Source organism: Meles meles, chromosome 15, assembly GCF_922984935.1.
Source record: "Meles meles chromosome 15, mMelMel3.1 paternal haplotype, whole genome shotgun sequence".
Classification (NCBI taxonomy): Eukaryota; Metazoa; Chordata; class Mammalia; order Carnivora; family Mustelidae; genus Meles; species Meles meles.
In genome coordinates this window covers 7,096,743-7,123,055 of record NC_060080.1, presented here as the reverse complement: position 1 = coordinate 7,123,055, position 26,313 = coordinate 7,096,743, and positions in this window count along the sequence as shown.

Here is a 26,313-nt window from a genome sequence, read left to right as displayed (position 1 = left end):
GTCCAGTGGAACCCAGGGAGGGGGCAGAGTCCCCCACCTTCCGTTCTTCTCCCCTTTTCTCTTCAACACTCTGCCTCCGTCCTCCCACCCTCTAGTCCAGGCCACAGGTGGGTCTGAGCCTACAGGGGCTGCGGTCCTGGGTGCTCTCCTGCCAGGGCAGGACTGGGGCTTCTCCACACCATCCCGCACCTGGTCTCTGTGTTTAGTTACTGGGGGCAGGGAAAGTTTCCCCTTTTCCATCATGCGGGGCCCCAGCCCATGGAGAGGACATCACGTGAGTATGAAGGCTGCGCCGGATCCGCAGAACTTTCCCGGGAGGCAATCCTGGGCTTGTTCTCCAGCTGGAGGCTTCTAGGGTTGCTTGGGGCTCACTGAATAGATGAGGAAACCGAGGCCCAGAGTGGACCAGGTGAACCAGTGCCCTTTGCCCCGGGCGAGCCCCAGGGAGAGGGGTCTGCTCCGGGTGGGGTCTGTAGACCAGCAGAGGTGAAAGACTGTGGGGGGCGCCTGGCTGGAGGGGGAACATGGGCTCAACCATTGATCCGTTGCGGCTGTGTCTATGAACCCAGACGTCACACCCTTGGCCTCTCTGACCTCCCCGCCCAGCCCCGGGCTGCCCCAGCCTGCTTTTCCCTCCCTACTCAGTCCACTGGGCAGAAGTCATTTCCTGCAAACATTGTCCTCACGCCACTCCACTCCACCGATCAATATGAATACTGAAGGCAATAAGCGAAGTTTATTAGGCACCGATTACATGCCGGGCCCAGTGATAAGCGCTGCGTAGCCGGGAGGGGCTGAGGCAACCCTCCCTCCCACACCAAATCCTGCCCCTTCGAGGCTGACCTGAGGGTCCTTCCCTCCAGGGGGGTGTCTGGGTCTACATGTCTGCCTGGCCTAGGGTCGCTCTGTTCACAGCCTTGGACACGTCCCGGCCCCCTAAACCCCCTCACCACCCCCCTGCTGTGGGCAGTTTCCCTGTCGGTAGAACAAGAGGCTTGGAGGAGCAGGTGCTCCCCGGGGCCCCTGGGGCCCTGCACGGTCTGACGACGATAATACTGAGGGTCACAGAAGCGCGTCACTGCCTGTGGGAGCCCTGCCTGCGTTCACGGCTTCCATTAATACAGACGCATATTTTTAACATTCTCCGGTGCCCTCAATTCGTTTTCTCATTTTTCATCCTCATTTCAGTTGCCCCTTGGGACTTAGGACTTAATTTTAGCGAAGGTCAGAGGCAGTCTCTTGGGGCCGCCCCTTTCTCGACACCCCACCGTCGCAGAGCTGGACAGCAACGGATGCAACGGATGCTCTGGGCGGCGTCTACGGCCTGGCTCTGCGGTAGGAGGCCCAGGGCTTCGGGTGGGGACGGGCTGGGTCCCCAGGGCTGGCAAGGAGTCCTGGCTGCTGCGCGCTGGCCCCGGTGTCCTCCAGAAGGGCCCAGAGCCGCGAGAGGCCTGAGCGGTCTTTGTCGCCACCTCCCCACTTGCAGGAGGGGACACCAGGCACAGACACAGGCTCGTGCGGGCAGCCGAAGACGCAGCTTCATCCAACGGCAGATCCCACGATCCAACGTCAGGAAGAGGGAGATGGGAGTAGGGTCCCTCCCCGTACATGCGTCACAGCATTGGACACCCCAGCATCCCAGAGAACTAAATACTCCATTTAGCACTTGAGAGAACAGGGGCATCTGGGAGGCTCAGTCGGTTAAGCATCTGCCTTCGGCTGAGGTCATGATCTTAGGGTCCTGGGATCGAGTCCCTCATCGAGTCCCTCATCCGGCTCCCTGCTCAGTGGGGAGTCTGCTTCTCCTTCTCCCTTTGCGTGTGCCTGCGTGCACAGCACTCTTTCTCTCAAATAGATAAATAAAACCTTTTTTTAAAAAAATGTGGAGAAATGGCATGTCCCTGCCTTTTCTCCAGACTCCGGCTGGCTTGAGCTGGGCTGGCTGTGGTGACCCAGTGTGGTGGTCAGCGGCGTGGGGCCGATCCGTGGCTGGGGAAGGCTACACATGAATGTGAGTGTTTCTTAGAAATACAGGGTTGAGTCAGAAGTGCCCTTGGCTGACCCGCTTTATAAAATCTCTGCGCCCGAAGAGGGGGCCGCTGAATGACGCAGCGACACTTGGGAGGAGGTGGGGGCTGGTCACGGGGGCGAGTTTGGAGGGCGCGGGTCTCGCGTGGCCAGTTGGGCTTGAACGTGGATGTGCTCGCCTACAGTCCAGTCCCCGCTCCCCAGTCCTGGGGAGCCGTGAGAATTAACAACTCAGAGCCCCGGAGGTCCAGGCACCGGTCACGGCCGCGGTCATCCGCCTGCTCGGGGCCTGCAGACCGCATCTTCTGCCTCCTGCCCACGGTGGCGGCTGCCTGCCCCTCACGGCCTCCACCTCGTTCCTTCCCAACTGCCAGCAGCAGCGGCTCGTGCCCTGCTGAGACCGTGCGGAGTAGGCAGTGTTTGCAGATAACGATTCATCTCCGAGGCTGCGGCTCTGGGACTGCAGACACCGGGCTGGGCTTTCGAGGCGGGAGACGGTGATGAGGGAGGAGGCAGCCATTCCTGGGAAACGCTGCTGGCTTGGGGACCCCCATCACCCCAGGAAACTTGTGGTGTGAAGGGGTTTTACTGGGATCCACGGAGGCAGGAACCGGGCCCCCCAGCTGGTCCTGCCCGCCACCTCTCAGTCCCCCTCGCTCCCACCAAGACGTGCGGACCCGGGTCCCCGGTTCTTGCTCATGTGCCCGTCCCTGCCAGACCCCTGCTCAGCCCTGGTTCCCAGCTAACGTGTGTGTGCACACGCGTGGTGCCTGTGTGCACACGTGTGCATGCAGCGCGGTGGCCTTTTCCAGGGCCTTCTAGCCAGGCAGGTCCCAGCTGCACAGATGGGCTCCCCAGGGAGGAGATGTGACCAGCTGCGTGAGGACACTGAGGCTCGGGGAGGTGAGGCAACCCGCCGCAGGCCCCCGGGCCCTGCCACATGTGTGCCGCTCTGGGCACCTCCCGCCGTGGGATGGAGGTCAGGGCACGTCAGTGAACGTGCTGTACGCACTGTTCTCGGCTGGGCCGGGGCAGCCATCTGCCGGGGTGTGAAAGGGGCACAGTGAGGCTGAGGACCTGGGTGTGAGTCGAGGGGTTTCCAAGGGGGCTATGGCTGGGTGCGGGCTCTGGGCCTCTTTTAACCACTTTCCCCCGAGAAAGCGGGCCTCCTCGGGGTTAGGATGAGCTGCTGCCTGGGATCCCCCTCCAAGATTCCTGCACACAGTAGGGCCTCCCTCGTCCGCTGGGGGAGGGGGGGTGAGTCTAGGCACCGCCCCCTCCGCCAGCACTGCAAGCCCAGCCCACCTCTGACTCACCCCGTGCATGGGGGTCCCCTTGCTCCCCCTGCAGGAAGGAGGGCCCGCAGTAGATGGCTGGGATCGGCGCTGATCGGAAGCAGGTGCCCCAGGATTCTCAGAGACACCTGTCTTGAGGGACCCCCTCACAGGGACACACACCATGACGGGAGGAGTGTGTGATGGAAAATTCCGCCTGTGACTCTGTGTCCCTGTGTGCCCTCCCCGCAGCACGCCGGCCACTTCCCGGCTCAGCCAGCAGCCTAAGTGCTCCGAGCAGTGAAAACCTTTTAGAGCTTCTGGGACCTTCCCTTGGCTTTTTTAATTTTTTTCTTTCCATTGGAAAGAGAATTAAGCAGATGTTGAAAATGCAGGCTGAGCACCTCAGGGTGGGGTGGGCTGGAAGGCCCGGTGCCCTCCCCCCCACCCGAAGGGTCACCTGAGACCTTGCACAGAGCTGGGCCGCAGAGGTAGGGACTTGGTGGAGACTCCACGGAAGCCAGCCGGAAAGGACAGCTCATCTGGGGCACAAAGATGTCTCACCGGGCAGTTTCTGTCCCCTCGAGGGGCGCTGTAGAAAGACCTGGCCCCAAGGCCTCTGTGGGGCCTACAGTAGGAGTCACACTCCTTCCTGTCTTGCCTAGCACCGAGCCTCCTTGGGTCCAGGCCCTTGGACCTCCCTCCGGCATGGTGGGGGAAGGGGAGGGGCTGACTCTCAGGCCTCAGGGCTCAGAGCGATGAGGGAGCTTTAGGAAAACCAACACTGTCAAGGCAGCCCGCGGTGGGAGGGTGACAGGTGGACCAGCATCAATGACCCAGACACAGATGTGCGTGAGTTAACAGCAGAGACCCGTCCGAGATGGGCGAAACTTCTAGAAGGCTCTGCCTCCGATTCCGGGATGCTGCCCGCCTGAGCCTCAGTTCCTCACGAGCACACAGAGAGGTGGAACCAGATGACCCCGCGGGTCTGAGACGTCACAGCGCTCACCCGCTCAGTGCCCATCCGGAGGCAGGAGGAAGGAGCTCCTCCCTCTGTGGAGGGGGCAGTGGGCAGGGCTCCCGTGTCTGGGCTTCACTGCCTTACCTGCCGTCGGGTATGGCTGCCCCTGCCGGCAGCCCTGAGAGCCCGGAGAGGAGCAGCGGATGAGCGAGGGTGTGCGTGGCCTGGCTCGGGCCATCCTGCGGGGCCATCCTGACGGAGACCGTGCTTGGCTGTCGGTGTCCACGCGCCGCTCCGAAGGAACTGTCTTCCGTCTGGTGACTGGTCTCGTGCTTCTCCCAGGACATCACAGGATGCGGCAGCAGCGGGAACAGGGGCCGGAGGGCCTGGGAGACCATCTCGACCTCTCTGTGCCCTGCCTCTAGAGGGGTGCCTTCCCAAATCAGAGGTGAGGTGTTGGGAGTTGGATCTCAGACTTGGCTTGCTCTATCCCAAGGTTCTGCCAAGGGCCCCTCAGCATGTCCTGAGGTTCAGGGTTGACCTGGGAAGAGCCCAGCCTGGGGAGCCATCGGCGGGGCAGCCCGTGTGTGCCGGGAGGGAGAGCAGAAGCAACAGTGTCAAGGTCATGGGCGCAGCGCAGAGGTCGAGAGAAGGGACACAGCCCCAGCTCTGCCCAACGCCAGATGGGTCGCCTTGGGCGAGGAAACACTCTTGCCCACGGAAAGGGAGGAGACCAGAATCCATCCCTTGGGGGTAGCCGGGATGACGGTGGAGGGCCTGGCACACAGCGCTTCCTCCAACAGGCGGAAAGAGAGCATGAGTTGGGGGTGGGGTCGCGGGGCTGATCACGCCTCGTGTTGGCGCACAGAGGAGCCCCTCCAGCTGACGAGGATGGACAGCTCTCCGGAGCTGGACACCGACAGGAGGGCAGCTGCTGCTCACGCCTCCCACCGCAGCTCGGCTGCGGCCCAGCTCGGGGGTCGGGTTGCAGGAAGGCCCTCAGTGGCTTGAGTGTCTCCAAAGATCTGTGCACAACACCAGCGGGGACAGGGCCCTGCCACCTCACCCCATCTGCACCAACACAGCACCGTTAGGCAGAAGAAGGCTGAAGCGGACAAGCTGCTCCCGCTTTCTGCTCCCGCGGGGGCCCCGCACCCCGCGATCCCCTTTCTCCGCCGGCAGGAGATGCGGCGCCGTCTACGACCGGATGGTTCACCGCGCAGGCCCGGGTGGGCTGGCAACGTTAGCTACAAAGAGAATTGTCTATGTATTTGGGGAATAAAACTAGAAAGCACTTGATCTGATAAATGTCACCCACCGGAGGCATTTTCAGAAATGTATGCGGCAGCGGCCCAGCGACAATCGATGTCAAAGGAAGCTGGCGTCACGCTGCCCTGTAAATAATGGCTTTGTACTTTTCCAGGGCACTCCTGGGGATCCGTCCCAGAGCCACGCGTGACTCACCCGCCCCCGTGTCTGCCCGCTACCTGAGCTCAGACGGGAGTCACGCATTCCGCAGGACCCTTCCGATGTCTCCGAACGCTGTGCTCTTTGGATCTGGGACGTACCTTCTACCACAGACAGGGTCCCAGGCTCCATGACACCCCCAACCGGCTCGGCCTGCACCTGAAGGGGCTCCTTCCCTCCTTTTCCCGGCACCCCCTGGATCTAGAACATGTGTCTCAGGGTCCGTCAGCGCAATGGGTTCCCTGAGTGAGACGTGGCTGGAAAGGAGGGAGGGGAGCAGCACCCGGCAACGTGTGGCTGACTTGGTTGAGGGTCCTGGAGCTCTGCCTCTGGATGAAGCGCCGGTCCGATGCTGGGAAAGGCTAGACTGGGGTCAATCCACTTGAAGCAGAGGGCGGGGGGGGGGGGCGGGGGCTGACTACTTCCCCTCCCCCCCAATTCTACAGGGCGGGCTGTGATCTCCCATTTAGGCCGAACCCCTTCAAATCATCAGGGATATAGTAGAAACCATCATGGCCTTCATTCCAGACCATGAAACTTAGAATCCAAACAGGGGGCTTTGGGGCGCGGAAAAGGCACACCACCAAAGGGTGTGGTGCTGAGTGACAGAAATACACCAGACCCGTCAAGACAGCAGGTACACACACACCCTGTTCCGGAAGACCTGGGCTAGGCCGGGCTCAGCATTTGCCAGCTGTGTACCCCTGAGGATGGCACCTGATCTCTCTGGGCCTCAGTCTTCTCGTCTATGAAAATGGGTACAGGAAGACATCACCCCTGGGGGTGTCTGAGGGCAAGTTGCGAGCAGATGTGGCTTCACTTCGTAAACTCCACAGCACCAATCAGAGGTCACGAGTCACTGCCACGTCCTCATGAGCAGGTGCTCAGGTGTCCCCGGACGGGAAGGGCGGGAAGCGGTTATGGGATGACTTTCCTCCTCTTTGAGGAACAGTCCTGGGATGACAGGGAAGGCCATATCTGAAGACAACGAGCTGCTGAGAAGCTCCTTGGAAAATTCCCAATCCCGAAACAGGGATGATCTGCAATGCCTCCTGTTTCCCTGAGGAGCCCTGTCCCGTCATCATCTCCTGGGACGTTCCCGACAGTCCCACTGGGAGGACGGCAGCGCTGGGGTCAGGGTCCAGACCGCTACAACCACTCAAGGCCCACTGCCTCCTGCCCACACCCCCATTTCTGCTGGGAATTCCTGAGCAGTTCCCACAAGCCAGGCGCCGGCTCCACACCTTGGTCGTGACCCTTTTGACCGTCACCCTAAGAGGAGCTGCCATCTTCCTCATTTCCAGAAGGAATGAAGGCCCCCAACGGTGGATCCCGAGCCCCAGGGTCAAACGGGGATTAGAACCCTCTTCTGCCCACTCTGCAGCCCACAGCCGCCCCCTAGGATGTTCCCAGGAAAGCGGACGGGGGCTGGCCTGGAGCCCCACTGACAGGAAGTGGCTAGAGGGCCGCACACACAGGTCTGTGTTTCCTGAGATGTTGGTAAGATGATGCCTGCTGGTCTGCCGGTATGCCCGAGACTCCAGGCCAGCCCTGGTGACCTCGGTGGCCTGGGGGCTGCCTGGGGGGAGGGTGGCTCGGTCTCTCTGAGTCTCCCTGACTCTCCTACAGGAAGAGCCTCTGCTCCTACCCCTCCTGCTCTTCCCAGCGGCTCCTGAGCTCAGATCACTGGGGGAGGCTCACAGCTGGGAGCCAGGGCTACCAGGCTCGCGGGGCGGGACCAGCTCCGGTGGGAAGCGTGGCTTCAGACTTTTCCACGCTTCCTGTTCCTGCTGGAACCCCAGCTTCTCCTGGCGGTCCATGAACGTGCAGCACCTGAGCGCCCGCGCTCAGCCTCCTTTATCCTGCCCCACGTTCCCCCCAAAGCACGGATCACACCTGCTTTCAGCGATAAGCTTGCTCAAGTCCTGTGTCCATCGCCCTACAGAGGGAGCCTGGCGTTTTGTAGGAAACTGAAGACTCTGGTCTGCGGCCTCTACAGAGCCCTGGCCCATGGCACCCAGTCAGCACCCCTTCTTGGCCTCAGGGGCCTTGACTCTTCCCTTAATGTTTGCACACACAGTTGGCATGTGCACGCACTTGACCCTGAGCTCCCACTGTCCTCTGCCCCTGCAGCTTCCTGGACCGAACTCAGTCATATTTGTTTTAGCTGCTACTGTTTGCAAAACACCACCTCAATTACCATCCGATCTCCACGGCAGGAGCGCGTTATCATTACCGCTCTGTGCAGAAGAACACCGGGGGCTCAGGAGGTCCACGGCAGAGCCGCAAGGCACGTTCCTCCCCAAGGTCCTGACTCTGCCTGCAGTGTCCCCTCGGGCTGAGCACCCTCACGACTCCGGAGAGAGCTTACCACCCCGAGACAGCCCTTCCAGAACTGGGGTGCCCTGACTTGCAAAAAGTGCTCCCTCGGCTTGAGCAAAATCCAGCTGTCCCTTCAGAGATTGAAGACCGTTTCCTGACCTCCTCAAGCATCCCTTCTCCAGCTTAAAATTTTCCTAGTCCCTTCTGCTTGTTCCCTTGTGATATGGTTTTCTGTCTGGCAGGCCTGAGGGGCAGAAATAAGAGGAAGTTTCTGGTCTGGGTTTTTAGAAAGGAGCCTGGAGACTTTGGTAAAACTGCTTCAGGACAAATATGTGATGTGTAAAATGTAAATATCCCCCCCCACCAAACTGCAATGTTGGGGAGGGGCTTTTCTTTTGAGCTGGGTGCTGAGTTGACAGAGTGTGGCCATACAGGAAAAATTTCCCCCAGCTGGGAAGGTGAGCTGAGTGGTGGGTAGAGAATTCTGAAGCATCATTTGGGTGCCTGGATACAGCCATACCTGCATACACATTGTAAGCATCTGCATTCCTGTTGGTGTCTTTACTTGCCAATCAACCGCTTATTTTGTTTAAGCCAGTCTGAAGTGGTTTTCTGTCGCTTACAACCCAAAGCTCTCTGACTGCCACAGCTTTGTGAACACAAAGTATTTGATAGTGGCATCTTAAAAACTGGATTCCTGGGCACCTGGGTGGCTTAGTCAATTAAGCATCTGCCTTTGGCTCAGGTCATGATCCCAGAGTCCTGGGATCAAGCCCTACATTGGGCTCCCTGCTCAGTGGGAAGTCTGCTTCTCCCTCTGCCACTCTCCCTGCTCATTCTCTCTCTCTCTCTCAAATAAATAAAAAAATCTTAAAAAAAAACACTGGTTCCTAACAAAGTCTAAGCTTAGAGTCATAATAAAATGACTACATGTATATCATAATTCATACTAGTCAATAATACAATTATAAATAGGTTAAGCCATCAATCCGGATTCATAAGAAAGATCGAGGCCACGTCTATCCGTGCGCTTGGGAAAAGTTAATGCTAATTAAGGAAGAACGAAGCTATCGTCTAGCAAGTACCCCCGTTCTCTGTGTTCCAGGCACCGTGCTAGGCCCTGCTGCGTGTTTTATTCCATGTCCCCAACAGTGCTAGGAGACGGTGTTACTTAGAGTAGCTCCAGATGCTACAGCAAACAGCCCAGAATACACAATGGCCCAGAATACACAATGGCCCAGCAACTACAGAGGTCTGCTTCTCACTCGAGGTAGAACTTCAGAGACCACGACTCCTTCCATCTTGGGGCTCCACGGGCTACGTGGGCCTCAGCGTCCTCTGCATTCAGCTGACGGAGGACAACAGACATGGGAGAGCACATCCTTACTTCTTAGAATCCCCGACACAGGAATTTCGCTCAAGATGCACGCTCGTGTTCCGCCGGTTATGACCCACTCGCGTGACCACGCGGAACGGCAGGGAGGCCAGGAGGCAAACTTGGGAGGGGGATCTCGGGAGCAGTTGGGGGTCATCTGCTCTAAGATGAATCACAAGGGGCTCCCATGGCTGGTAAGGGACTGAAACAGGACTTGGACTCAGTCTGCCTGAGCCCGCGTCCCACTCTCTATCCTTTCTCCGTGCCACCCGAGTCTGTGACTGATAGGACACCAAGTGGCCCTTCTTCTTGTGGGGCTAACAGTTCCTTAGGGAAAAACCCCAAAGCCTGGGAGAATCATTCCAAATGTGACAAGAGGCCCCTGCGGAACTGGTCACTGGGTGCTGCCTGGAAGAGGGACTGGGTGGCGTGATGTTCCCCAAGGTAGGTCATCAACACCAAGCAGGCTTCCCAGCGGGACTCCAGCAATAACCTGGGTCTCATGTCTTTGTGTGATTCCAGGGGGAGGAAGCAGAGCGAGGGCAGGCCCGGGTATTCGCGTGAGCGCAGCTCTTTTCGGGAGGGAACTGGGGGGATGAGTGTCTGCTGGTGGTTAGGCCTCCATTTCCTTAGCAAGGTCCCTGCCACAAACAGGTCACGTCAGAGAGGAATGTGGAGCTGCGTTGCGTGCACGGGGGCAGACCCCTGGATAGCTTCCCTCCCCCAGTCCCCCTGGGTCCCCAGAGTCCCCACCCTTCCTTTGAGTTCCTACTTTCCCTCCAGGCCCTCAGTCCAGCCTTGGGCTTTCTGGGGGAGCTGGGACCCCAGAGCTCCCATCCCGGAGGCAGCATGATACCCAAAGGAGGCTGGCTCCCGGCCGAACCCTGCTCCCTGCTGTCCAGGATCCTAGGGGTCTTCTCCCCTCTCTGAGGGCATCTGTCGACAAGTCGACAAGGAAAGAGACCACCTGATCCCAGCCCCAAAAGTCCGCAGGGGCCAAGCTGGAAGGGCTTCCTGGCTCCCGCCTGAGCCCCAGTCCCCAGACAGAGGCCCAGGGAAGGGCCGGGCTCGTTAAGTTCAGCAGGTAGGTGACTAAACAGGTGTGTTTGTAACCTGGAAAGTATATGCCCCCGCCCCAGCCCCCACGGCAGGATGTCCCGGGTGCTTTCTACTGAGACGTAAAGAGCCAGTCAAGTCTTGGGTAAATACCCAGCCTGGGAATCGGGGGCTGGTCTGCGACACAAACACCCTTTCTTCAGTTACGGAGCAGCCCCTTCCCGTCTCCCCAGATGGACCCCAGCCCCGTTCTGGGCAACGAGCAGCAGGGTCAGAGTCGGCCCATGTGGCTGGTCTACTGGGGGCGAACGTCTCAGAAGACAGGTTCCGCTTTTGGTTCTCAACTTTGGCTGCACATTAAAGTCACCGGGGAACTAAAATACCGAGGCACAGACCCTGGTCCCGGAGGCTTTGATTTAGTTGATTTGGGGTGGGGGGGTGGGGGCGGCCAGGCGACTCCATTGTGAGCCGGGGCCGAAACCCACTGAGCTAAGTGAGGGAGGCCCGGGGTTCCAGGAGCCCCAGCCCTGTGTGGGGGCCAGACCCCCGCTGCCGTGGTTCCATGGCAGTGCGGTCCACTCCTCACCAGTTCGCCGCCTTTGACAACCAGCGCGGGAAACTGCCCATCTCACGCTGGGCTCGCCCCACACCATCGCCGGGCCGGGAGGACACTCGTACCACTTCCCCTGGTCGGCACAGAACACAGCTGGAAGGACGCTTCCTAGCTGTCAGAACAAAGCTGACATCCCATTATAGACCAAAGCGGGACGGAAAGTAAAATCTTTCCCGACAGTGGAAGCTGAGGGGACGGACCACAGCATGGAGTCATTTAGCGCAGGGGCAGAAAGCATCCAGCTGAAAAGCAGACGGAAGGCTTTGCGCAGCCCGTGGTGCCGCCAAGTAATGCCTCTGAGATCAAGGAGGCAAGTTAAGGTGAGTTTAAGGAAAGAATCTCGGGAGACAAGATGACTAGAAGATTCTGGAAGACACTAGTGATGCCTCCGGGCTCTCGGGCTAGCAGAGGTCATGGGAACGATTTCCCAGCACTCAGGCCTGTGTCTTCAGCTCCCCTTCCTCCCCGTACTCAGGGGAACGGGTCTTGATGGGCTTCCACTCATTAACAGTGGGGCCCTGACAGGATCCCACGGTTGGGGGGAAGTGACAGAATCTGATGGAGGGTGAGGAGACGTGACCGGCTGACGTCTCTCCTGGTGCCAGGAGAAAGCCAGTCAGGACATGGTTCGGGTGGGCGGTGCCATCAGGAGCCTTGACCAGAGGTCCTGCTTCAAGTCCCTGAGGGTTTTGGTGGCCTGCAACCAAGGGAGACCCCCGTTTGTGGGTTGAGGGGTTCCCAAAGCTCAGTGTGTCCACTGGAGTTCTGGCCTTGGTGCCGAGGTGCGTAGCCACGTCCACTCCTTCAGGAAATGACGGGAGAATGGAGGGCAGTTGCTGGTGTTTGTAGAAGTCCCCCCTTCTTATAATGGGAAATCGGTGACCCTCGGTGGGTCCTGTCCTGCCGGCAAAGATGATGTTAGGGCCTCGGAGTTACAGAATCTGGAAATGACGGGTGTGGTTCAACTCCCTCACAAACAGACAGATGACTGAGGGACAGGGGAGAGGGAGTAACTTGCCCTAGGTCATATGGAGAACCCCTCACAGTCTGAACTTGGGTTCAAGAATGTAGGGCCTCCCCCTGGTTCCAGCCCCGTTCAAGATCCGGGAGGCCCTTCGTGCTTCCGGTATTGTACCAGCTTCCACAGGCTGTGGTGACAAATCCCCACAAACGTGGTGGCTTAAAACAACACAAGTTTATTCTCGTCAAGTTCTAGAAGGCCGCAGTCTGCAATGGGTCGGCAGCGCTGTGTTTCTTCCGGAGGCTCTAGGGAAGAACCTGTTTCCTCGCCTTTCCAGCTTCTAGTGTTTGCCCTGGATCTTGGCTCATGCCCTTGTCACTCTGACCTCCGATTCAGTCTTCACAGACCTTCCTCTGGCTCTGAGCCTCCTGCCCCTCTCTTCTTTATAAGGATTGTTATGATTACTTTGGAGTTTTTAAAAAGATTTTATTTATTTATTTGAGAGAGAGAGTACACAGGCAGGGGGGAGGCGCAGAGGGAAGGGGAAACTCCTCATCGAGCAGGGAGCCCCATGCGAGACTTGATCTCAGGATCCCGGGATCAAGACCTGAGCTGAAGGCAGATGCTTAACCGACTGAGACACCCAGACACCCCTGTTGTGATTACTTTGGGCTCGCTTGGTAAATCCAGGATAATCTTCCACTCTCAAGACCCTTAATTTTTTTTTTAAGATTTTATTTATTTATTTGACAGAGATCACAAGTAGGCAGAGAGGCAGGCGGGGTCAGGGGGGAGCAGGCTCCCTGCTGAGCAGAGAGCCCAAATCAGGGCTTGATCCCAGGACCCTGAGATCATGACCTGAGCTGAAGGCAGAGGCTTCACCCACTGAGCCACCCAGGCGCCCCCTCAAGACCCTTAATTTAATCATAACTGTAAAGTCGTTATACCATGTCAGACAACATATTCACAGGTTTTAAGCATTCTGACATGGATATGTTGGGGGTGTTATGGGTTGAATTCTGTCTCCCAAAAAGATATATTCATTCCACACTAATGGTCTGAGACTTTGGTATCCCACTACCATAAGAGATGGAAGAACCAGACAGAACACAACTAGGGAACTAGAGGACTCGGACTGCCAGGTAAGCCAACTGGATCCAACAGACATCATGGAACACGGTGCCCCAAAACAGAACCCACGTTCTTCTCAAGTGCACCTGGGACATCCTCCCATGACATGGACCATATACCAGATGGCAAATGACGTATCAACAGACTGAAAAAGATAAGTATCATAGAAAGTATCTTCTCCGACCAGGACAGGATAAAGTCAGAAATCAAGAACAGTAGGAAAACCAGAAAATTCAGGAAGTCATGGAAATTAAATAACATAGTCTTTTTCTTTTCTTTTCTTTTTTTTTTTAATAATGATTTCTTGCTAAGTTACTCTGTTTTTTTTTTTTTTTAATTTATTTGACAGAGAGAGATCACAAGTAGGCAGAGAGGCAGGCAGAGAGAGAGAGAGAGGGAAGCAGGCTCCCTGCTGAGCAGAGAGCCCGATGCGGGACTCGATCCCAGGACCCTGAGATCATGACCTGAGCCGAAGGCAGCAGCTTAACCCACTGAGCCACCCAGGTGTCCCTAAATAACATAGTCTTAAACTACCAAGGAGCCAAAGAAGAAATAATAAGGGAAATCAGAAAATACTTAGAGACAAGTGAACAAAAGCTCTATTTGTAGCTATATATGCTTACCTTTAAAAAGAAGAAAATCTCAAACCAACAACCTCAATTTACATCATAAGAACTAGAAAAAGAACAAACTAAATTGAAAGCTAGCAGAAAGAAAGAAAGAATCAAGATCAGAGCAGAGATAAGTAAAATAGAGAATAGAAAAAAAATAGAGAAAATTAAAAAGAAATCAAAAGTCGGTTCTTTGAAAAATACCAACAAAACAGACACACTTTTAGTTTGAATGACTTCAAAAGAAAAGAGAGAGAAAGATACAATTATAAAAATCAGAAATGAAAGTGGGGACATTACTACTGATACTAGAGAAATAAAAGGGTTATAAGAGAGCACTATGAACACTTAAGCGGAAAACCTAGATGCAATCCCTAGAAATGTGGAACTTACCAAGACTAAATCAAGAAGGAGGAGAAAATCTGAGTAAATCTAAGACTTGTAGGGAGATTGAGTTGGTAATCAAAATCTTCTGACAAAAGAAGAAGGAGGAGGAGGGGGAGGAGGAGGAGGAGAAGTAGTAGTAGTAGTAGTAGTCGTCGTCGTCCCTGGATCTAATGGCTTCCCTGGTAAATCCTACGAAATATTTAGAGAATAACAAATACCAATCCTTCCCCAACTTTCCCTAAAAAACTGAAGAGGAAGGAATGCTGCCTAAGTCACTCTATGAAGCCAGCACTGCCCTGATGCCAAAGACATTGCAAGAAAAGGTGACCTTTTATCACTATTGATGCAAAAATCCTCAACAAAATACTAGCAAACTCCATTAAGCATGGCCAAATGGGATTTCTTGCTGGAATGCAAGGATGGTTTGACTTACCAAAAGTGATCAATGTCACCCCATCAACAGAATGAAGGCGGGGAGAACCATATGACCTCTCAACTGATGCAGAAAAAGCGTTTGTTAAAATACAACACCCGTTCATGACAAGAACATTCAGTAAACTAGGAATAGAAGCAAAGTACCTTGACATAATGAAAGCCACGTATGGAAAATCCACCATAAACACCATATTCAGTGGTGGAGGACTGAAAGCTTTCTCTGTAATACCAGGAACAGGGCAAGGATGTCCACCTCCATCCCGTTTGTGCAGTATATGTACTAGAAGTTCCATCCAGAGAAATTAGGCAAGAGAAAGAAATAAAGGGCATCCAAATTGGAAAGGAAGATGTAAAATTATCTGTTTGCAGATGATATGATCTTATACGTAGAAAACCCTAAAGATGTCACCAAAATAACTATTAGAACTAATGAAAGAGTTCAGCAAAGTATCAGGACACAAAATCAACACGTAAAAACAGTTGTGTTTCTATCCCCATCAATGGCCAGTCCGGAAATGAAATTCAGAAGCCAATTTAAAAAAGAAAAGAAATGAAGAAAGCAGGTGTGCACGCTTAGCTCTATGATGAGGGAGCTGCTTTGGGGGGGACACCCGCACCCCAGGGTCAGAGGCAATGGGACTGGCGTGCATCTTAGTTCATCCTCGTGAGCTCCAGCTCATTAAGGGTTTCAGCTTATTCTTCTTCTTCCCTCCCACCTTTCTGTCCCAGGGACTTCAGTCCCCTCCCTCCCTGCCTGCTTGGGGGACTTCAAGCTCCGGCATCAGCCACAAAGATGATAGCTTTCCAGGGACTCCTTAACCAGCCCCCAGAGTTGCAAGCTGCCCAAGGTCAAATCCCTATAACAAATCTCTTATAAATATACACACAAGTGCACACGCAGCTTCACTGGGCAGATGCTGGGGAACAGAGCTGGCATCCCAGGCCTGCTCACTTGTAGGTTCCATCCTCACTGTGACAACGGTTAATTATTAACCTGCAATTAAGACGTCCACTCCCCGTTCACCTCAGAGAGTCAGCTGGCCCGTGGAAGCAGGATTGAGCACACCGGGTCCTGGCAGCAGGCAGCTCTGTCTTCCCAGAGTCTGCCCAACCCCGGAGTCCAATAGCTGGGTTTTCTCCAAAGCTTCTCAGGGTTGAGGTGAAGGATGCCGTTACGGCATGACCCAGCGAGCTCTGCCCACTCTCTCACAAGGAGGGGGGACTTCTAGGTGAAAAGATTCATCTTTACAGATCCTTTGAGAGCCTTCTGAAATATATGGCTACCTCTGCCCCCAAGAAGCTCCCGTGTTTGAACCTGACAGCAATGGGTACGCTTATGTACCAGAAATATGTACTGGAATGTTCTCAGTGGCACTCTTTGTATTAATCAAGAAGCAAAAGGACCCCAATGTCCATCAAAAATGGAAGAAAATGGGGGCACCTGGGTGGCTCAGTGGGTTAAGCCTCTGCCTTCAGCTCAGGTCATGATCTCAGGGTCCTGGGATGGAGCCCCGCATTGGGCTCTCTGCTCCAAGGGGAGCCTGCTTTTCCCTCTCTCTCTGCCTGCCTCTCTGCCTACCTGTGATCTCTCTCTCTCTGTCAAATAAGTAAATAAAATCTTTTTTTTTTTAAATGGAAGAGAATGGATCAATGCACAGCAGTACAGTTGTGGGAGGGACTCCGCCAAAGCCGTGAGCAGGAAGGAACTGGACCCGTGAGCAGGAAGGAACTGGAACCGCGTGCAGCAGTAGGGCTGAATCCCACAAACAGACATTGGCAGAAGGATGCAGACCCAAGAGGCATGTGCATAGAAAGAAGACATGCTGTGGTTCCAGCTCAGTTTAGGAAACAGGTGAAATGAAGCTCATGCATTAGATGCCAGAAGAGTGCTTCCTCCCGCACTTGGCATGTGTGTGCTTTTCTCCATTTTTCACTTCAACCAAAAGTGAAGAAGTCTGTGGTGAAAGAGCTTGAGCGCGTTCCGGAGGCCCTAGAGTAAGAGCCGTGTGGCTCTTGGGGCCGTGTGGGGCGACAGGAGGCTCGCCGTCATGCCCCCGGCCGAGGGGCCGGTGAGGGCTGTCCCAGGAGGCTGCTGACAGGCCAGAGGCCACTTTGGGCTTAAGCTCACCTTGTACAGAGTCGACCTATCTCAGCCCACATCCCTCCAACCATCCCCTTCACCGGCTTCTGCTTTGGTCACTGGGATATTTGCTGGGGATGACTTCAGCCACCATACAAGCAGCTGGACAACCGTTGGCCGCCATGTTGTCAGGAAGCCCAAACCAGCCTACGAGAGAGACTGCCCGAAGAACCCCCGAGACTTCCAGACAGCGATGCCTGGCTGGCCCCCAAGGCCTTCAGCCTCTGCTGTTCGGACTCGAAGTCTGTCTGACTGCTGCCACAGGAGATCCTGAGTTAGAACCTTTCCATGGGACCCTCCCCAAATTCCTGACCCACAGAAACCACGAGAGACAACAAAGAGACTGGTGGTATTGGGGGCCACCACATTTTAGGGTGATTTCTTACCCAGCAACATGTAACTGGAATGCCTTGTTTGAGGGATTAGGGGAATGCTGGCAAAATCCCAAGTCAGAGGGCTTTGGGGAAAAGAGAATGTTGGCAGGCGAACCACCCCCCCCCCGCCCCGGGAGGCTGGGTCTGCTGAGGAAGGTCACGCGGATCAGAGCTGTGCCCGCTGTGGGGGCCACTTCCTCTCTCGAACTGTCTGCAGGCTGCTGTGGCCGGGGGAGCAGCAAGGGTGGCTTAGGGCGGCCCAGCGAGCCCTCCCTGGGGAGCAAGGACAGGGCAGTAGCCAAGGGCTGGGGGCAGGTAGGGGAGACCAGGAGGGGTATCGCTCCCTGTCCCATCTCACCCTGCAAAGGGAAGTGAGTGTCCATGATCCAAAATTGACTATTGAAACCAGAGGAAGTCATGGCCTCTGCAACCCCGATAAGTTCAGGGAGCTAACGAGATTTTAATATTTCAGAAGTTTCTGGGTCAGAGTTGAAATGGTGTCTCGGAGGCTTGTGAAGTTCTGGGCCATAACTAACATCACCCAGCCATACAAGCTAGAGGCACAGATGAGGCTGTGAAGTCAGGCTCGGGGCAGCCTGCCTGGGCTTCCCGCGAGCCCTTGCCCTTCATGGGTTGGGATACCCAGGGGGTGACCCAAGGTCAGGAAAAGGGGTTGGGTCCTAGCACTGCAGCCTCACCCGGGACAGACCCAGGGAGACCCCCAAACCGGGGATGCCCAATGGAGCAAAAAGACAGGACTCAGGTCAGAGGGGAGGATGGGAGGGGCTTCCTGGTCCACGGGGCCTGTGGCCCCCAGCATGTCGACCAGAGCAGGGCTGGGGACAAGGGGCATTTGTTCTTGGAACAAAATAACAACCGGCAACCACAGGGGGCGGTGAGGGAGCAGGAGATGTGGGCTGGTTTCCCGGGGACCAGGGCCAGGGGTGTCTTCAGGAAAATGGGTTCCCAGCAGATGCCACGTTCAAACACTCATGCTTTGAGACCAGCAAAACGGACTCAAACACTCATGCTTTGAGACCAGCAAAACGGACTTTTAAAAAAGTCTCTGGATGTACTCTGAGAGAGGAAGAGAACAGGACTCAATGAAATGACAGGGGCCAGGCCCCCGGGGCGCCGCAGGAAACAGCATGGAAGATTCCAAACCTCCTTCGATCAAGGGGGTTACCGTGAGAAGGCTGTGGGCACCCTAACTCTGCCCAAGGCCCCAGTGGAGGTAGACACGAGGGGGACGGGGGAGCACCGAGCTGTGAGTCCCGCAGGCCTGGGCCCAAACCTGGGCTCGGCCGCTTCATATTGTTAGGCCTGCCCAAGAGACTTAACCTGAGTCCAGCGTCCTTGTTTGGTGATGGAGGGGAGGGGGTAACCCCTATTCCCAGAGCTGTGAGAACTGAATGGCCCCATTTGGGCAAGCGCCGGCCACAGCCCCCAGCCCAGGGAAGGCCTCACTGCTCCCAGTGTCCACTTGGGAAATCCAAAGCTAAGGAAAGCCACTTTTTCAGGTATAGTGCAATCTGGATTCTAGACGTGATTTGTCTGATCATCGTGAGTGATCTTCCCTCTTTAGGGGGTCACGCAGAGCCGAGGGCAACTTAGGCCTACGACTACGTGGCCTGCTCCGATGCGTCCGCTCCTCGTCCGGGCTCCCCCTCTGAACCGGAAGCCCAGCCCGGAAGCTACGACGCTCACGCACCGTCTGTCTCTCTGACGGTTCTGAGTTTTTCTTGGTGTCACAAGCTCCCCTTGGGTTTTTTGTTTTTGTTTTTTAATGGAAATGGCATAGTTTTATTTTTTTATAATTTTTTATTATGTTAGTCACCATAAAGTACATGATCAGATTTTGATGTTCCATGATTCATTGTTTGCCTGTAACAGCCAGTGCTCCATGCCACACGTGCCGTCCTGAACAGGCACAGACGCCCCCTGGGAGAGCCTCCTGTGCTCCAGGCTCCCCGCGCCGCCGAGCTCCCAGTGCAAAGGGGCAGCTCTGTGGGGGTGGCAGCGGGACAGCGGCTGTGACTCCCTGCTCCTCGGGGCTGAGCCTTGCCGCGCTGCTCCACAGCTGACGGTGCTCCGCGGGCTTCCTGATGGGCTTCCCGACTGGCTCCCTCCACGCCACACCCCTAGCTCACTCACCCTGCTTCTGACTGAGAATGCCGGCTGCAGGTCCTGGGCGGCCAGGTCCGGCCCAGCTCTCCAGGTGCGCTCATTTCCCAGGGCCACCTTAGCGAAGTGCTGTCCCTGTGAGTGTCTGTCTCCCCTCTTGTAAGGACACCATCATTTGGGGTTAGGGCCCTATTCCAATACGACCTTCATGTTACCTTGATTATATCCTCCAAACCCCAGTTTCCAAATAAGGTCATGGGCCTAGGACTTGCACAAATCCTTTGGAGGACACCCAGTGGAAGAAACCCACGGCGAGGGGCGCCTGGGTGGCTCAGCTGGTTGAGCGTCTGCCTTTGGCTCAGATCCATGATCCCGGGGTCCTGGGATCAAGTCCCGAATGGAGCTCTCTGCTCAGCGGGGAGCCTGCTTCTCCCTCTGCCTCTCCCCCTGCTTGTGCTCTCTTTCCTGCTAAATACATAAATAAATAATATTTTAAAAGAGAAAAAAAGAAGCCCATGGGGATATTGGATCCCAGGGACATCCTCTGTCCTCCGGGCAAGGCCCTTAACCCTTTGGTCCTCAGTTTGACCATCTGTAGGCTGGGAACAGCAATGCATTTCCTGCTGCCTCTGAGATGACAGCTGTCCCTCTAATCCCCAAGGGCACGTGACAGAGGGTGGCGAGACTGGGCTTTGAGTCCCTACTTTGCTACTGACTAACTGACCTCATCAGTGGGGTCTGAGCCTCGGCTTCTGGGCAGCAAGATGGGGACAAGGACACCTACGGTAGCCTTGCTGTTGAGCATGACATGAGCCAGTGGGTTAGGGGCCTGGCCGGGGACCTGCGTCACAGGATGCCTGAGACATGGAGCTGCGCCCGTGCCTTCCGCTCCTCCTGGATGGGGAGCACTTCCTCGGTGGGCCGCAGCCTTCCCGACGGGCCTCCTCCCCCCCCATCTCTGCACCTCGATGGGCATCACCAGCCTGCGGGGCCCGCCCCCCGAGGACGGTTTACCTCCCCGCAAGCCCTGCAGCGGCCACCTTGTCCACAGCCGAGGCCTCGGGAGCCACGTTGGAGCAAAGAAAGCCGCCTTTATTAAATGCTTCTCCACTCAATTAGGGTTTTCTACAAAACAGAACATTTTATTAAAAGACCTGAAGATAAATTATTACCAGCCACTAATGATTATATTTAAAGGAGCAATACATAATTTAGAACAAGGTTTAAGGAAGTTAAAATACCTCGTGTATTTTTAGTTGGAACGCGCTTGGTCGCTAATGACAGGAACTCGGCACCATGGAGCTCAGACAGAAAAGGGAGTGCGGCGTCGGCTCACGACGCTCAGAAGTCCAGGGGGGGCCGCCGGCTTCAGGAATGGCTGGATCCGGGGCTCCAGTCAGGGACATCTTTCTCTGTCAGCTGCTTTCGCTCTTCCGCATGGAGACCACGAGAGGGTAAAGGCGTCCGCGGGCACCTCCCAGCCTTTTACTTCCCGCCTCAGGAACCAGGAGGAAAGACGTCCTTGTCCCCAGGAGCTCCAGCTGGGGGTCAGCACTCAGGCCGGGGTCCCTCCCATCCCGGCCCAGGGAATGGCAGCTGCAGCTGGCCGGACCTGGTTCCGCGCTCCCCTCTGGAATGCCTGGGGGCAAGGGAGCATGGGGTCCCCCCTGAACCGAGGGCGAGGACTGCAGGTGGATGAGGAGTGGGTCCCCCAAAGAGGGAGAGGGTCCGGTCGAGCTAAGAAGGCCTTTCCTGGGCACTGGATTCAGGAGCCTGGAGCGACTCTCCCTTCCCTGCTCACCCCAGCCCCAGACTGATCTCAGGCATGAGTCAAGTGCGCTGACTTCGTCACACTTGACGAAATTCCTGGAAGCCCAAGGAACCTGGAGGACAACTCCAGCAGTTCGTGTGGCTGTGCAAATGCCGCCGGCTCCGCCGACCCCCAGCCCTCAAGGATGGCCCAGACTGGGCGCGGGGGCCAGGCAGCCCTCCGCCGGCGTGTGCTCACGAACCCGCTTTGTCCCGCCTCCTCTCCTCGGGCCTCAATCAGTGTCCCCACCATGAAGTCTGCTGGGCTCCCTCCGTGACACCGGCTCCTCCCAGCTCCTCCCAGCCGCTCACTTGATTGTGTCTCAGAAGGGGTCCGTCATTTTTATCCCTTTCTAACGCATGCCACTTGCCCCGCCCCAGGCGTGAGGCTGACTCACAGCATCCGAATGGATTCCGAGGGAGAAGCAGAAGGCGTCAACGAGGAGAGACATAAGGCCACCAACCCTGACCTTTTCTCCAGTCTCGTGACCCTCCCCAGTTTCTGTGTCCCTGTCCCATCTTCCACGTCGTCAGGCGCCCTCAGCATACCTGCGAGGCCGGAAGGGACAGCTCTGTCACACCATTTTATGGAGGTCAAAAGGCATGTCATTGAGCCACAGAACCTCTGGCCCCGTCTGTGGCAGGGGAGAGCTCTGTCCTGGCCTCGGTCACGTCAGAGCAGAGTGTCATCCGTCCCGGTGACCAGTCGGGTGAGGCCATTTCTTGACCCTCCCCGAGCCTGGCTGGGAAAAGACAGATAATCCTTAAAACCCGGGGCTGGCTGGAAAGATGAAAGGAGATGTCGCCTGGGGACGTGCGGCCTAACTGTAAAGGGCCGTGCACCTGGAAGGGGCCGTCGCGGTCGTCATTGTCATCCTGAGGAATGGCCTCCCCTCAGAGGGAGGCCGCCAGTGACAGCCAGCCTCCAATGCAGCAGGCCAAGCGGGTGCCTGGGGACACAGAGCCCGGTGCAGTCCGCCGGGCTGGGACAGCGACATTCCTGCAGGGGGCGGAGAGGCCGAAGCCGCGATCCCTGGCCCCGGGGCTCCCCCAGGCCCTGCCCAGCAGCCGCTCCACAGTTCGAGAAAATCAGTGCTTCGGGGCGCCTCGTGGTGCAGGGAGCAGAACACGGTCATTACTGGAAATGACAGGCGCTGGGTGATGGAGGGCATTCTTCGCCACCAAACCCGAAATTACTTTCGCTATTGATGGGGGCCTAACGGGAACTGCAAAAAAAAAAAAAAAAACTCACAGGGAGCCTCGCTGAGTCCCTGGCGGTCCCCAGGGCCTGGAATGCCCTTGGCTCTGCCCTCTGCCCTGCCCTGTGCTGGCTCATCAGGCCCGGAGCGCCCCAAAGGGGGGTGTTCTGGGTTCCGCAGGCAGCAGGTGCCTGACACCATGTGGTCGATGCCTGCTGGATCACTAAGGAGTCAGGCTCCTCGCCGCGGGTATTTGATACTAGAACCTGTCATCCCCGCTCAACCCATCTCCTGGAGGTGGGGGCAGGGGGCACGGGCAGCTGCCTAGTTGCTCTGATTTCTAGCAAGTTCTACGCTCCCAGATCCCCACCGAAGCACTGCTGTGTTTTGTTTTTATCATGGTAAAATATCTCGAACATAAAACTGACTGTTTTAATCATTTTTAAGGACACTCCATGGAGTCAAGTACCTTCACACTGCCGTGCAAGCCAGCCATCTCCTGGGCGCCTTCATCTTCCCGGACTGAAACTCTGTCCCCCGGAGAAAACGATTCCCCTGCGCCCCTCCCCAACCCCGGCTGTCCCTCTCTGCGAATTTGACTCGTCTGGGTACCACACACAGTAGTCATCAGTATTTGTCCTTTGGTGACCGGATCATGAACACGAGGTCCTGCGGTTCACCCAGGTCATAGCGTGTGCTAGAATCCCCTTCCTTTCAGGGCCGGATAATACTCCCTGTAGACAGTACGGGTTCATGCACTCACCCGCCGATGGACCCTCGGGTTGCTTCCCCCCGCTTTGGACTGTGGAGGATGATGCCGCTGTGAGCTCAGTACAAGATGCTCATCTCCGCCCGGGCCGCTGGACCGCGCGGGAACTTGGTGTCTGACCTGCTGACCACCCTCCAGACGGTTCTCCCCGGCAGCTGCGCCCGTCACGCTCCCAGCGGCTCAGGGGTTCCAATTTCTCCACCTCGGGGCCAGTGTTCCCCTTTTCCCTTGTTTGATGGCCGCCGTCCTGGTGGGTACGCGGGTTTTGCTTTCGCTGAGCCGGTGCTCCCGTTTTAAGAACCTGCTCACAGGCCTGACTCCGTCGGATCAAAATCCTGGGGACGAGACCCCTCAGAACCCAGCGGGGCACCGGCCACAGGATTGATTGAGCCTGCAGTCCACGCTGAGTTTATTTTAATTTTTTTAAGATTTATTTATTTATTTGAGGGAGGGGGGGGGAAGGGGCAGAAGGAAAGGGAAAGAAAGAGAGAGAGAGCAGCAGACTCCCCGCTGAGTGTGGAGCCAGACCGACTCGGGGCTCGATCCCACGACCCTGAGATCATGATCTGAGCTGAAATCAAGAGTCAGACGCTCCACGGATGGAGCCAGCCAGGCGCCCCCCAGGCTGAGTTTAATTCTGTCTGCGCCACCCCACCCCCTTCCTCACCAGCCTCCCCTCCCCTGCTCCCGCCCTGGACAGCCGCTTCCTTCCCCTGCGTTTCCAGAGGAATAGTCTGACATCCTCTCTGTGCGCGTGCAAGCCACAATTTGCTCTTCAAATTGCCAAACTGTTTACCAACAGCAGAATCTCCTTCGCACTCTGCTGATCTGCAAAACCAGTAATTATCCCAAGTCTGGCCGCCTTACTCTGCTGCGAACAATGGCTTAATAGGAAAATTAGCACAAACGGCTCAGAGGCCTAATCACTGCTCTCCAGTGAAGCCGGTGCCTGACACGGCCTGGCCTCAGCCCTCCATGGGAAAGGGGAGGCAGTGCTCCTATTCACCAGGAAGAGGGCTGGCTCTTTCTTGGGGAGGACTGGGCTCCCCCCAAAGGAAAAGGCAGCTCATCACGGTGCCCAGTCCATCCAATGGCCAGAGGTGCCCCCCCAACCCCTCCAAAGACCAGCACCCTGAAGATAGTGCCTCTAAGCTCGGCCAGCAGAAGGTAGGAAGAAATGTGGTCAGAGTTCTAGCCACACAGACCAAGATGGAGTCCTCTCCTTGCCACTCCCTGGCTGTGTGACCTTGAGTAAGTCACTTGACCTCTCTGAGCTTCAATTCCCTCACCTGTGAAACAGAGACAGTAACAGTATAACTCTTAGAGTTTTGTGAAGTCTCACCAGAGAGAGAATGCACAAAAAGTTTCTGGTGGCCTGGGGCGCCTGGGTGGCACAGTCGGTCGGGCCTCCAACTCTTGGTTTTGGCTCCGGTCCTAATCTCAGAATCATGAGCTCGAGCCCCGGATCAGGCCCCAAGCGCAGCATGGAATCTGCTTGAGATTCTCTCCCTCCCTCTTTCTCTGTCCTGCGTGCACGCTCTCTCTCTCATAAATAAATCAATCTTGAAAAAAGTCTTCTACTGGGGTCTGACACACGCACACGATCAGGACACAGAGGTAAGTGGGTTTGAATCCCAGCTCTGCCACTCAGTACCACTCGATGCTGGGCCTCGAGCTTCTCTGCGTCTCAGTTGCCTCGTCTGTAGACAGGAACACAGTATCCATTTTGTGGCATTTTTGCAAGGACTACATGGCTTGATGTGTATGAAGTCCCAAGCAAACGGTAGCCTACAGGGTCATAAGCGGCGGGTCATCCTGGGAGATGCCCCGCCCCCCCACACAGAGGAGGGGGTCAGTGCTTAGCAATGCTCAGACCTAAGTAGGAGCTCCGTGGGAATGAGGACCAGCACACTTGGGAGGACCGTCCAGCGTGTCTGACATCAGGATCCGAGGGGCACCTGTGGTGACATCCAGGGCCCAGTAGCCAAGGCCGGGCCCAGGGCCTATGCTCTCGGCATTGCGCTTCTGCAAGTCGCCGCTGTAAGCCGAGGGCCTGAGAGGAGTGCTCTCTGGGTGAGAAGCTCCCAGAAGTCAGACTCCGGCAACAAAAGGCCGCCTTTCCATCAGGATGCCTGTTCCAGCCCTGTCAGGTCCCGTCCCCTTCATCTGGCCGGAGGTGACCCAGAATGACAGGCAAGAGCCTCGCAGGTGGGCACTCCCAGGGCCTTTTCTGGAAGAAGCATGTGACGTGCGTGCCTGGCTTCAGACCTGGAAGACACTGGCCTGAGTTATTACTCTGAGGCATGGGGCATATGAAAGTGAGTAAGGTACAGCCCAGTCCAATGGAAGAGGCAGACCCAGACTGATGGTAGCAGCAAAGGATAACTCAGCGTCTGATGGGACAGGGTGGCAAAGGGGACAGGGAGGCCCTCCCCCAGCCGAGAGGTCCCAGGATGCTTCCCAGGGAGGACTTGGAAGCAAGCAAGCAAGGTGGTCGGTGACCAAGTTAAAGGAGGGCAGACTCTCATGGGCCGGTCAAGGCACGGCATCTGGCCTCCAACCGTCATTAGTGTCAAGACTCAGAGACTGCTGGGCCCTGCGCCCCGCCCCCCCCCCCCCCCCCCCCGCCCCGGCCCAGCACGCCAGCCCAGGCCGCAGCACCAGACCAAGGCTGCAGAAGCATAAGGAATTTGGGATCCCCAGGGAAGCTGTCCCAGCGTGGAGGGGAAGGAAGCTGAGGACACTGGCGCCGAGCTGTGGAAAGGTCACACCCTCCAGGGAGAGCCGCCTCCAGGCTCTGGGCTCCAGGCGGGACTGGGTGCTCACACACAGGCCCGATGTGGGCTGGAGGAGAGGCTGCCGGCGGGCTCTGCTCTCTGGCCCTCCCTGCTCCCTTGTCACGGGGCTCAAAGCAGCGCGTGCTCACTTTCTCTTGGTCCCAGCTGCCATGGAGACCTGGGGATGCTGTTTTCCAGCAGACTCCTCTTGCCATCCGGCCATTTATCTGCAGAGTAGGGATTTGCCGGCTTGCAGACCTGAGAGATTCCAGAACCTTCCTTTCATCTTGATTTCCACCCTTCACAGGGCTCCTAGTGGGCAACCCCACCCCCCAGGGGTCTGGCTTCAAAGAGGGGTGAGCAGGAGAGGAGGGAGGGCCCCGCTCCAGGAGGCAAGGGCTCGAAAAAAATGCCATGATTCATCATCCCCGAACATGAGCCGTCATAAATAATGGAACAAATTCGGACTCAGTGATTCAGTGTGTCAAAATATAGAAAGG